The 13,165-nt window shown below is 39.5% G+C and overlaps 1 long non-coding RNA gene across 1 annotated transcript; it reads left to right on the forward strand.

The window, feature by feature from the left end:
• Positions 1 to 200: 200 nt before the first annotated feature.
• LOC307029857 lies at positions 201 to 974 on the forward strand. Its single transcript, XR_013805430.1, has 3 exons — positions 201 to 350; positions 422 to 514; positions 897 to 974. It is a non-coding gene; the product is annotated as an uncharacterized lncRNA (long non-coding RNA).
• Positions 975 to 13,165: the final 12,191 nt, after the last annotated feature.

Consider the following 13,165-nt stretch of genomic DNA (forward strand, 5'->3'; position numbering starts at 1 on the left):
TTATTAAGGCCTGCTTCATAATGTACCTAAATGTGTGTTCTCTATTACAGACAGATTTTCAAAGATTTCCATTTTGCTGCAACTGGATGAAGTGGACTTGTAAGTTGTGCAGGTTTTCCAGTTACAATGAGAAGGCAACATGCACAGTTGCAGACTGTTGGTAGAATATTTCATATATGTCTGTGTCTCCTCAGATTCAGGCAGAGTTCCAGAGAATTGTCACTACAGACCTGCTTTCATCGTTTCTGGATGGACTTGATGGCCTGGCATTGCTGGAGGTCTACAAAGGTGCATCCAGGACTGGAAAGAAGCCGGCACTAAAAGGCCTTTTGGACTGCCTTGAGAAAGATGTAAGTGGAGATGCTGATGACCATAAGTTTGCTAAAAATGTTTATATCCCACTGCATTTGTTGTCCTACAGGACACAAATGAGAGGAGGAGGACTGCTGCTCTCTTGGGACTATCACACTACATGTCTGGCGAAAATCAGGAAAATGTCATCAGGATGTGTGATGTAAGATCATAACTGTCTTGAATTACTTTATGTAATTGTACATTTTAACATAAATCAACCCAAATCACCCTGTGCCCAAAGTTTCCTTCAAAAGTAATGTTTACAATTACCTTAATTTAGCAAAAAATTATTGCAATAAAGAATGATACATTTAATATAAACAAAAACCGCAAGAAAACGTAACTATTAAATAATATAAATAAATATAAAGCTCAAACTGTGAAAAGAGAGGCAGTTGAAATGATGTTCCATCACATTGCACTTTTAAACTGTGAACTGTAGATTTTAGCTTCTATGTTTATAGCAGAAGCCTCTTAATTAGCTTTGTAGAGAAAAAGTACTTATAGTACACTGAGCTCACTTTTATTTCTCCTTTTTTAAGGCTCATGGAGACACTCTCGAGGAAGCCATGAAGGTGATGCAAGTTGGTCTACTCATAGGCTACGAAGGTGAATGGGATGTGCTCCACAACCTGAAAGATGTGGCTTTGCGATGCTTCTTGGACTAATATATTGCTTCAATCTTCAGTATACTCTGGAAATGAAATATTCATTTGAGTTTATCCAGAGGGTTGTTATGAAGATACAGCCAGACCAAGCCTCTGCCAAAATACATGGACTAAAAAACAAACTAGGTAGGAGGTAGATCATCAAAGAGTGTAGAAAGTGAGCTCAATTTGGTGTTGTTCATTTGTATGTTCAAGTATTTTGTGTCTCTACAGTGACATGTTTTTAAAAAAATAAAATGTTTTAGGTTAGTGAGAATTCCATTTATGTTGGAAGTGTCACGAAGAAACTTGCATTTTAAGAGGACATTTAATGTTCATTTCAGTATTTACTAGTGTCTTGAAAGAGTCCTCTCCTGCTGATGTTTAGAAAGCTCTCTATTTGTTTCGTACTGTTTGTGTACCCTCTGTCCTATTTGTAAAATTAATAACATAAATGTGATGTTATAATTTGTATGCATGTATATCTGTTGTATACTGTATGTTTATACTTGAAAAATAAAAATATGTCAGCATCTGAAGTAACTTCAAGCCTTAGCCTATAGGTGATCACAGCTAACTACCTGCCGTCACTGCTTTCACACTGTCTACAGTTTGATTTGCATAGAGGGAGCTCTGTGGCTGAATAGCCAGCAATTAGGTGTGGCCCATTTATCATAGGTGATCAGAGCTACGTGTGATTCACATGGGGGGATGGGCACATAAGGCACACACGCGCACACACACACACACACACACACACACTTGTAACTGCCTGCCGTCTGATTTTAAGACTTTCTGCGCTCATAAAGAATGATAAGAATAATGAGTATTGAACTGGTTTAATTCATTAGTGAGTTTATTTAACACTAGAACCGCCAATTGGGTCAATTTGTGTGATGTGGTGTGTGCAATGTAACTTTTTTCAATAAAATATTAAAGTCTCCCAGTCCGTGACTTTTCCTGAAAGTGTGTTATGTAGCACCCTATGTTTTTAAAAATTGCATTCTAATAGCGGGATATGTTCATGGCCATGTTGCCATTTGAAAATTATGAGAACATGGTCAGAATCACAAACTGGAGCGGGAGCAAAGGGGAAATGCCCCTTCCCCTCAATGTGAGGCAGACACTTGAGTCCAGTGTCTCCCGTCGGTTCCCAGGCTTGACCACGGACCAGTGGCATAGAATTAGCGAAGAAGCATGGTTGTCATGGTTACCCTTCCGTTTATTCTCCGCGGTGGGGGCCGAGCAGGCCCCCAGGAAGTGCGCCGGACTCTGAGTAGAATATTCGTCGTGGCCAAACGGCGATACTACACTTCCTTTAGGTTGCTGGGCCCGGAAACACTTTTTCCCATGGGGAAAGAATGGTCTGTAAATCGTTGGATAATTTTTTTAAAACTAAATAAACCACCCAGTATGAACACTTGTATAGCCCTAATAAAAAACATTCGTTCCTCAAGTTTTAAAAATGTGCTAATAACGTTATTCTGAGAGTTATATCCCTCTGCATTATGAACGCGGATCTAACCCACGGGACCGCGCCGCCCGGCACGTTCATGTTACGTGTTCAGCAGGTTCAGCACTACATGCGTTTATCTTTACCCATGGATGCACAATAACAACGGACCCATATCGTCTCACTGCCATCCCACGGAGCTGTAATAATGGATATATTGCACATGTTTGCTGTAATTCCTCATTTTTAAAATATTATACTACATGGGCTGTATAATTAAATCTTGTACCGTAAATGTTGTATTAAATAAAGTTAATATTACCGACGTTAGATTAACGTCCCTGTAGCTACTTATTGCACTAAGAAGCTTATTGCATATATATATATATATATATATATATATACATATATATACAGTGCAATAATTATTTGCATTTCGGTTAAAGTTGCGCATGCGCTATGAGCGCACATACGGGTACTTCTCAGGCATGCCGGGTAATCTGTGGCGTTTCGCTCTCTCAAAAGTTGGGCCATTTTATCATCATGCGCCAAGCAACTCTCATAGGAATGAATGAGGCCCCGCCTCCCACGCTGTATCCAGTTCTTATTATACATCCATGGGGCAGAGGTCAACGTGTATTAAAGTTTAAATCTTCCGGACAAAATTATAAAAAGTGCCGGTCAAAGGTCTTCTTTGTTATTTATTGAGCTTTAAAACAAATGAATAACGACTCTATATAATAATAAAATACACGGAGCCTCTCTTTTTCCTCCCTCTCTTCGGACAGCGTCAGTGTCTGTCTCATGCAGCAGCTGATCCAGTAATGAGTGACCTGGCCGACAGTAAAAATAAACATATTTATAACTAGTTTAGGTAGTTCGAGAGGTAATTAAAATAGCTAAGGGCGATGATCTGACTGAAGTGTGTGTTTTACTCCGTTCCCCGCTGCATCACAGCGGGAGGAGCTGCAGGTGAGCGGAGCTGCGTGTCTCCGTCCTGTCAGATTAGACTTCACTCGCGTTTATGTCCATATCGAGAGAAAGATAAATAATCTGAATTTAGTGTGCAGTTTACTTTGACGCGGGGGTGAGCAGCAGAGGTGGGAAGAGGCGGGGCTATTGCGTCATCATTATCAGAACATGATCGTATAATTACTGAGTTTAGGCACATTAATAACGTTTTAATGAAGTTGAATACAGTATATTCATATTTGTCAGTGATTTCATGTCAATTCGGCAAACATAAACGATACCATAAATGATCGTGGTGAAGATGATGATTAAATTAGGATTAAAAATCGAGAGCCGGGCTGCATTTCCTCCCGTTCCTTTTTTTAGACTAAACAACATTAAGTTCCGCTGTACATCCAGCGTACTGTACAGTATCTGACTTTATTTCACATGAGCGGAAACCCACTGCACCCCCTGGTGGATCAATGATCCATTGCAGCTGGCTTCATTATAATTATATTTATTTATCACGGGGCGGTCTCAAGTCAAGCTGGAGGTTTTCCCTTGAGCGAGGGCAGATCACGTACCAATCACGGCCCTCGCGTTTCAAACTGTCTGAAATTAAGTGCTACATCTGTACAACACCATCCTCTATAGTTAGTTGAAATTTCTTCACTTTGTTCCTTTTTCTTTTCACCTTCCTTCTTTTTGTCTTTTTCGTTTTCCGTCCTATTGTCCCTTTTCTTTTCATTCGCCTTCTGCGTTTGCTTTTCATTTTTCTTCTCCTTTTCATTTTGCTTTTGCTTCGGTTTTCTTTACTTTTGCTTTTCTTTTCTGCTAATTGTTAGGATTATGTTTTAAACAGGACCCAGGCGCAGGCAATGACTGAAGATGTTTAAATGGTTTATTGTTTCGGAGACTCAGGCAGGTTTGGTGATTATGGAGGTCCGGAGTGGAGGTAGGCAGTGAGAGGCTGGACTGATTACCAGGCAGGCAGGTAGGATGCAGGAAGAAGCAGGCAGGTTGGCTGGAAGCTCTGGTGGATGATGGCCGAGGGATTGCACTGGAAACACAAGAGAAACTAGTTACAAAGAGTACGGATTTACACGCAGACAGGATAACTGAATGGGCAGCCAGGAGGATGTAATACCACTGGTGTAGAAAACAATCTTCTTCTTCTTCTTCTCTTTTTTAATGGCGGGTCGCAAACAGCTTTTGGTTGCATACCGCCACCTACTGTACACGAGTGTGTATCATCATGTCAGTCCTCTAATAAACCAGCATATCAAAAAGAAAACCATAAAATAAAATAAAATAAATAAAACAAAACAAAAAACAAATCATCCATGGTCTACTGTTAAATTCTTTTCCCTATCCCAGTTTCCCTCAAAAAGGTGAACAGTGCTTTTCTGATAGCTCTTACTCCTTCTCCTTCTGTTCCCAGAATACCCGCTACATTCCACTCCCTCTTTGCCTCTAAAACTGTATCCCTTAATTTCCCTCTTTCAACTCTATAGGTGACACAATGTAATAAAATATGTTCCACATTTTCCCTAACTCCACAGTTCCCACACTTGTCACTGTCACTTTTCCCCATGACATACAGCGTACCATTTAATGCAGTGTGATTTAGTCTGAGCCTAGCTATCATTACTTCCTCCCTTCTGTTTCTTTCTTTATAAATATTAATTGTAATTGTCTTTTGCACTTGATGGTATTCTTTGCCTTTCTGGTCTTTCTCCCACCTTTTCTGCCAGATCTCCATCCCTTTCTTCTTAATAACTGCTTTTCCTTCTCCTTTTCCAAGTTGAACTGGTAGTGTGATTTCCTTTTGTAGTGCACTTTTTGCTAATCTATCAGCACACTCGTTCCCTTTCACCCCCTCATGCGCAGGCACCCAGCAGAACTGCAGATCTATGCCGCTTCTGTGAAGTCTTAACAGGCTGTGATTGATTTCTATGAGTATGTCTTCTCTGGCAGTTGTTGTTGACTGTATGCTTTGTAAACTGGATAATGAATCTGTGCATATCACCACCCTGTCTGGTCTGACCTCTTCCACCCACTGTAATCCTATTACTACTGCCAACATTTCTGCTGTATACACTGAAAGTTGGTCTGATGCTCTTTTTGATATTGACACTTTAAATTCTGGGATATATATACATACCAATTCCGACACACTCTTCTTTGTTTTTAGAACCATCTGTATATATTTTGAGGTAATTGTGATAATTATTCCTGAGGTACAAACTTGTTTTGAGTCCTACTTCATTTATTTGCCACTCTCTTTTCTTTTCTACAATACTCACATCTATATTTACTATTGGAAAGAGCCATGGGGGTACACTACTGAATGGATTTGATGGTGAAAACTCTAACTCATGCATGCCGTATGTCCTTATTTTTTCTTTATTTGTCCATCCAAACCCACGCCCCTGAAACTTAGAATATTCCCAGCACTCCTGTAGTATTTTGTTTGTGATATTTCCTTCCCCACTTCCTTTTAACCTGACCCAATAAGCAAGAGCAATTTTCTCTCTTCTTAGCTCCAATGGAGTCTCTCCTGCTTCAACTAATATTGCATTAGTAGGGGTTGACTTAATTGCACCTATACACAACCGTAACGCTTTATATTGTAACCTATCAATTTTTAGTAATGACGTTTGTGCTGCTGCTGCATATATTAAACACCCATAATCCAGTGTTGTCCTCATAATTGCCCGATAGATGTCGATTAATGCCTGTTTGTCTGCCCCCCAGTCACATCCAGCCACTGCTCTTAATAGGTTCAACACTTTTTTGGATTTTGTTTCCAAATGTTTAATATGAGTTTTCCATGTATATTTACTATCTAACCATAGCCCCAGATATTTAAATTCATTGACCTCACTCATCGGCTTTCCATATAATGTAAGCTTCTCAGTCTCCATCTTGCGTTTATTCGTAAATTTCATAAAGCAAGATTTGCTTGCTGACAGCTTGAAACCCCAGTTGTATGACCACGTCTCCACTTTCTTTATAGCTTTCCCTATTTTTTCAAACACATATGGAACATTTCTTCCCCGTATCCATATGGCCCCGTCATCTGCATATAGTGCAGATTTTATGCATCCATCCAAATTACTAAAAATGTCATTTATCATAACATTAAATAATATCGGGCTGATTGAACTCCCTTGAGGAATACCATTTTCTATACTGCACTCTTTTGAAACCTCTGCCCCTACTTTAACTCTGAATGTTCTGTCTGATAAAAAAGCCATGATCCAGTTATACATTCTCCCTCCAACACCCATTCTACTCAATTTGATGAGCAACCCATCCCTCCACATAGAATCATAAGCCTTTTCAATATCAAAATATACTATTGCCATAACCTCTTTCATTTTCACTGTCTTTTCCACCTCATTGCTTACTCTAATCAAAGCATCTATTGTGGATCTTCCTTTACGAAAACCACTCTGAAAATGACTTATTAACCCTCTCTGTTCTAAGACGTGTGATATTCTATGCACTATCATCTTCTCCATCCATTTACATAAGTGTGATGTTAATGCTATGGGTCTGTAATTATTGGGATTAGCAGGATCCTTCCCTGGCTTATTAAATGGCAATATAACTGCCGTTTTCCAACTCATTGGTAAGACTCCGTTTCTCCAGATTTGATTAAATAGTCTCAGGACTAATTTGAATGTTTCCTCTGGTAGCTGCCGGAACATGGCATAGCATAGCTGGTCTTGTCCTGGTGCTGAGTATCCTGTACCTTGCAAAGCTATTTTAAGTTCTGCTATTGAGAAGTCTACATCAAGAGCTGAATTATCATCCCGTCTCTTTTCCCTCACATTTTCATTTTCTCTTAATACACACTCTTTTTGCTGTCTATGTTTGTCATCAAGGTGTTCCCCACTATGCACCGCAGCAAATGCCCTACCTAAACATTCTGCCTTCTCTTCATTTGACACTGCCACTTTCTCCCCATCAATCAAAGCGGGAATTTTAACCGACTTCCTTTTCCCATTCATCCGTTTAAACATCGACCATACATCCCCTAACTTTACTCCTCTTCCAATGGTGGAACAATACTCTCTCCATGACGTCTTTTTTGTGTATTTTACTGTTTTACGGGCTACTGCCCTTTTCCTTTGATAATCTGAAATATTGTCTTGTGACAAGTTTTTCTTTAAAGACCTAAATGCCTTGTTTCGTTCTTTAATAGCTCTGCTACATTCCTCATTCCACCACGGAACCACTTTCTTCCTACCCTCTGTTGTTCTTTTAGGTATAGTTTTATTTGCTGCTTCTTTAATGTGCATTGTGACTTGATTTGAGCACTCCTCTATACTTCCTTCTAATGTTAACAATTGCGCTGACTCCTTACAGTAAAGCCTAAATGTTTCCCAGTCAGCTTTACCAAAGCACCACCTGGTAAATACACTCCCTTCCTGTCTACATACCTTTGTATTGATGATTGTGAAAACTGGGTAATGATCACTTCCTATGGTAGAATCACTTTTAACATACCATTCACATGATTTAACTAACCTATCCGTCACCAGTGTGAGGTCCAAACATGATTGTGTCCCCCTATTCACGTCTATTCTTGTTTTTTGTCCATCATTAAGGCAAAACAGTGATCTTTCCTCTAGCATTTCTTCTACGACATCCCCATTACTGTCTGTTTGACTGCTTCCCCAAAGGCTGTTGTGAGCATTAAAGTCACCACACCATACTCCCCTTCTATGAGCCGTCCCTGCTATTGTCTGTAAGGTTTCAATGTCCAGATTTTTACACGGGTTATAGAAATTGATAAGCTTTATGTTCCCTTCTTTCCTTGGGCTGCATATTTCTATTATGACACATTCCTTGTCGTCAGGGGATGGGACTACCCTATAGGCCAGCCCATCCTTTATGAAAGTAACACACCCTCCACCATTTTGATTGCTAACTCTATCATATCTGATAGAGCTGAACCCTGGAATCATAAAGTCTAGATGAGGTTTTAACCAAGACTCTTGCACACAAATTACATCTGGCAATGTTTGTAACTCATAGACATATTTTTTAAACTCCTGTCCATTAGCTATGAGGCTTCTAGCATTCCACTGGAGTATGTGAATTACCATTAACAACGTGCTAACCCTCATCCTGGTTGTCCGTTTCTCCCACATGTTTTGTTGCTAGTAATTCATGTATCTGGTCTGCTTTTATATCTCTAATGTTAAGGAATTTCTCCGCTGCCTGCACGATGGTTTTGATTCTGTCACTTTTCTTCTTCATCTGTGCTGCAACATTAATGGTATGGCAGATGAATGTCATAAAGTTGACTTTCTTTACCACGAGAATGCTATCATCTTCTTTAATTTCCACAGGTACTTGGCTTTGATTTGTAACCTGCCTTTCTGAAATGTTGCTACCACTCTGTACTAAGTTTCTTTGAACCCTTCCACTAGGAAACCTGATTGTTTGCTTCCGTTTCCCTAACCTTCTTTAGAGCTTCTGCATATGAGACTTTACTGAGTACTTTGACCCTCTGAGCTTCTCTGGCTTCTCTCTGCACTACACATCCACCAAACGCCGCACTGTGCTCTCCTCCACAATTACAGCATTTCAGCTTTGCCTCTTTTCCACATTTCCCATACTCATGTTGGCCTCCACATCTCGCACACCTTAGTTTTCCTTTACACTGCATTGCTGTGTGTCCCATTCTTTGGCATGCATAGCATCTAAGTGGTTTTGGGATGAATTCCCTCACACTGTAGTTCATGTATCCTATTTGCACAGATTTCGGTATATTTTTCTCAAACTGAATAACTACTGAAAGTGTTTCCTTCAATGTGCCATCTCTTTTGCTCATAAGTCTGTTTGCCTCAATAACTTTTCCTCCTTTAATCTCCTTTTTAACATCATCCATAGACATATTAAGTGGAACTCCAGATATGACTCCTCTCAACATTGCCATTGCTCCTGGGATATGAGCCTTTATTTTTTCCCCACTGAGTGTCGTCATTTTAAGTATTTTTCCCTGCTGTTGCTTGCTGGTTGCTTGTATCAAAACTCGTTTGTTGTTCATAAACTTGGCAAATTTGATTTTACCCATTTCTTAATCAATTGATTTTGTCAGTTGAATCGGGTGGTAATGCCCACCATCCCGGTTGAATTATATTATAACTTTCCACTCCTGCTCTAGTTCTGTATTCGAAATTGCTTGTTTTTCATTTTGACTGCCTTTTGTTTTTTTGTTTAAGCCTGCACCACTCGACCAATCCGACCAACTTTGTGTTCTTGGTCTGCTAACTTTTTCCCTCAAAGCCCTTTTCTTCCTCACAGCTTTGGTTTCCTCCCATTCCATATCAGCTCTTTGGGTCCCATCTGAGCTGGTTGACATGATGATACAGTCAATGTACAGTTTATGCTAACCAGTCCAATGCTACCGTTTCTGTATGTTTCGATGATTTCCGACTCTCTCTGAACTTTCTGCAGCATGTCTCCAACTTCACCTTCTTCTTCCGGCTTCCTCCGTCCGTTTCTCCCTCCCTCCGTCAACAGCTCCTCGTGACAGCAGACTCTCCAGTCGTGAGCTGCCACTTCCGTGTTCGCCACGCAACCAGGAATGTGACCAATCTACTACTACTACTACTACTACTTCTTCTTCTTCTTCTTCTTCCTCTTCTTTCTCTTCTGCAGCTTTTCTCGGTGTTTTTCACACTCCTCCGACTGAATCTCCACTCGTCCAATCCTTCATCTGCCGTAGTGTTTGTGTGTGTCAAGCAACCCACTCTGACCATCAACGGATCTCGAAAACAATCTGGCGGTGAGTTGCTGGGAGACTGGAGTAGATAAGCTGTGTCCTGATTAGATGATGAGGGACAGCTGAGTCGGACGGCCAGGTGAGAGCAATCAGGCTGCTGCCTGCAAGGGACACCACACCCTCTCCACACACACACACACAGGGGAACAAACAGGGACACAGTTTGGACTGTGACACTAATTGTCGTTTGCGATCTTGGCGAGTGGTATGAGATATATTGTTTCTATAAAGGTTATCTATAATACCATCTTTTAAAGAAAGATATTCTTCATATGTCATGTTATCATAGTCCTATTTTGTCCGAAAGACCTTACATGGATATGATATAGAGGAAAGCTCTTCTTCGGGAACATCCTCTCCCCTACTTTGTAACATCCAGTCATTAAGCCCATATCCGTTATCCTGGTGGTAATAAGGATAGGCTACATCAGACTTGTTTTTTCTCAGATCCATGGCTACTTTTCAACGGTCGTCTTAGTGGAGTCCTTCGTTTTAGATGATTTGCTGAGTGGGGTGGGACTTATTGCGTTGAGTGGGGGGAATCATCTGTAGAATTGAGAGAATTTGACTCTTTTTAAAAAGTTATTTTTCATCCATCACTTTCAACCAAGCAGCAAGAGGTAAAATGTAAGAATAAGTAACAGGAATTACACAAATCTGCAGAGTGTCCGTAAAAAGTGTTAAAATCACAAACTTGCCTTTTAGAGAAACAGTCTTTAAGAAAAAATCTAATCAGACAATGTACTTCATTTCTAGTTTTAAGGTTTTGCATACATCAAAGTGTATATAAAAGTATCTTAGTAACACAAGAAAAGTGTCAGTAAATAAGTGTTAAAATCTCAAACTTGCCTTTTAGAGTCACAGTCTTTAAGAAAATAAAATGTTACAAAGTGATTGACATTCTACCAGTTGTACAATGTTCCTACATAAAAGTGTATCACAAAAGTATCTTGGTTTCAAAAATGTTTAAGGTTTTGCATACATAAAAAGTGTATCTTACAGTTCCTTTGTGAGAGAATTACACACAAATCTGCAGAGTGTCAGTAAAAAACTGTTAAAATCACAAACTTACCTTTTAGAGAAACAGTCTTTATGAAACGATCTAATCAGACAATGTACTTCATTTCTAGTTTTAAGGTTTTGCATACCTCAAAGTGTGTCTAAAATTATCTTGGCAAGAGAAAAAAGCCAAAATCTGCCTTGGCCATTAAAATAAAATGAGTTCCTTAGTTGTATTGGGGGTTAGCATCAGACCTGTTGAAGGGGGGGCGTTACAGGGGGACGAGTCTGTCTGGCTCTCTGAGGGATGGTGCTCGAGAGGATCACTGAAGATCAAACTTAGATCAGCACTTGTCGCAGAGGTAGGCTGTGTGTAAACTCCAGAGAGGGGAGGTTTTGGTACACTGATGGCTGGCTTACGCTGCAAACTTCATCACCTTTTAACAAGAGAGTAAGTATATAAAACGTTATTTTGGATATTTTACACATCAGCAAAAAAAAACATATTTGATTTTAAAAATAAGCTAGATACAAACACATACATTTTTAAATTCATATATACTCACTTTCCACAGGGAATGAATCATACAGGGTTCCAACAAAAGAGTTAATCCTCTCTAATATTCCAATTCTTATTTGGTTCAGACTTTCCTGAACTGAGACACACAAAAAAAGATTTGATTAAAAATCGACACCACATTATTTGTACATAGAGGGATACTTTTCCCAAAGCTTCTAAATCATTACGAGCCATAGTGCTGTTACAAAATAAATTCAACAGATGCACAGAGGTTGTTTAACATACACCAAGCAGCATTAAATAATTACATGATATTATAAAATAAAATAAAAAGTACTTACCAGAGTTTTTCAAGATCAGATACAGGTCAAGAAAATGCATAGAGGAAGTATGGTGCTGGCTCATTAGCCCTCTCACTCTTCTTAGAATGATCCTGTGCATTTTTAAAGTTGAACTCCTATCCCCTTATAAACCAAAATAACAATAGCCCTTAATTAACACTAATCATTTTAAAAACCTTAAATCTAATTTAGAGAGGACAACTAAAAGTGTAAGGTGACTGTTTTAAACTAATTCCACCACATATATATCTTATTTTAACCTTATAATGTATTTACTTTAAAGAGTCCTCTCCTACTGATATTCAGGTATGTGTCTGAATATGGTATCTCTGCTTTAAAGAGTCCTTTGTCCAGGTGATTAACGATGCTTCTTTTGTCCCCCCACAGAGTGAAACTCTGCCCTTGCATTGATCTTCAGTACAAAGCCTTGTATGTTTGCACACTGTTGATTCTATGTATTTTAAGTGTTTACAGCTTTTTTTTGTTCTGATCAACCACACTGGATCTGCTTACTTTGTCTGAATACAGCAGAAAAAAACGTTTTGTTTTTTTAAACTTCTCTTTTTTGCATACAGCAAATTCTAATATTACCCCTATACACCCTCACATAACTTCATATTAGGCTTCCTTATAGTTGTGTGAAGTAATTAAACAATAAAAAAGACAAGATCATGGGGGGAATAGGATATTTTAAATTAGTATTACCCTCTTCAAAGAGACTTTCTTTTTTTTTTCACCTAACTCCGCCCCCACTATCTTCTGGCCTCATAGCCAAAGGAAGGGGTGGAGAAAGGGGGAGAGGCCGGGGCTGTGAGGGGACAGGGGTGAGACAGTCTCACGCACAACTTCAAAGAGACTGCCTTAATCAACACCTAGATTAACATCAGAGGCTTATAACACACCGGTGTGCAATGACTACTGCCTGTTATAACACCTCAACCCTCACATCAAAGGATTAGACAACAAAGGCGCTACACAGGGGGGCATTTCACACCTACCTGTGATGACACCTCACCCATTACATTACATTACATTACATTACATTGCATTTAGCTGACGCTTTTATCCAAAGCGACTTACAATAAGTGCATT

The sequence above is a fragment of the Notothenia rossii genome, assembly GCF_949606895.1.
Source record: "Notothenia rossii genome assembly, chromosome: 2".
Classification (NCBI taxonomy): domain Eukaryota; kingdom Metazoa; phylum Chordata; class Actinopteri; order Perciformes; family Nototheniidae; genus Notothenia; species Notothenia rossii.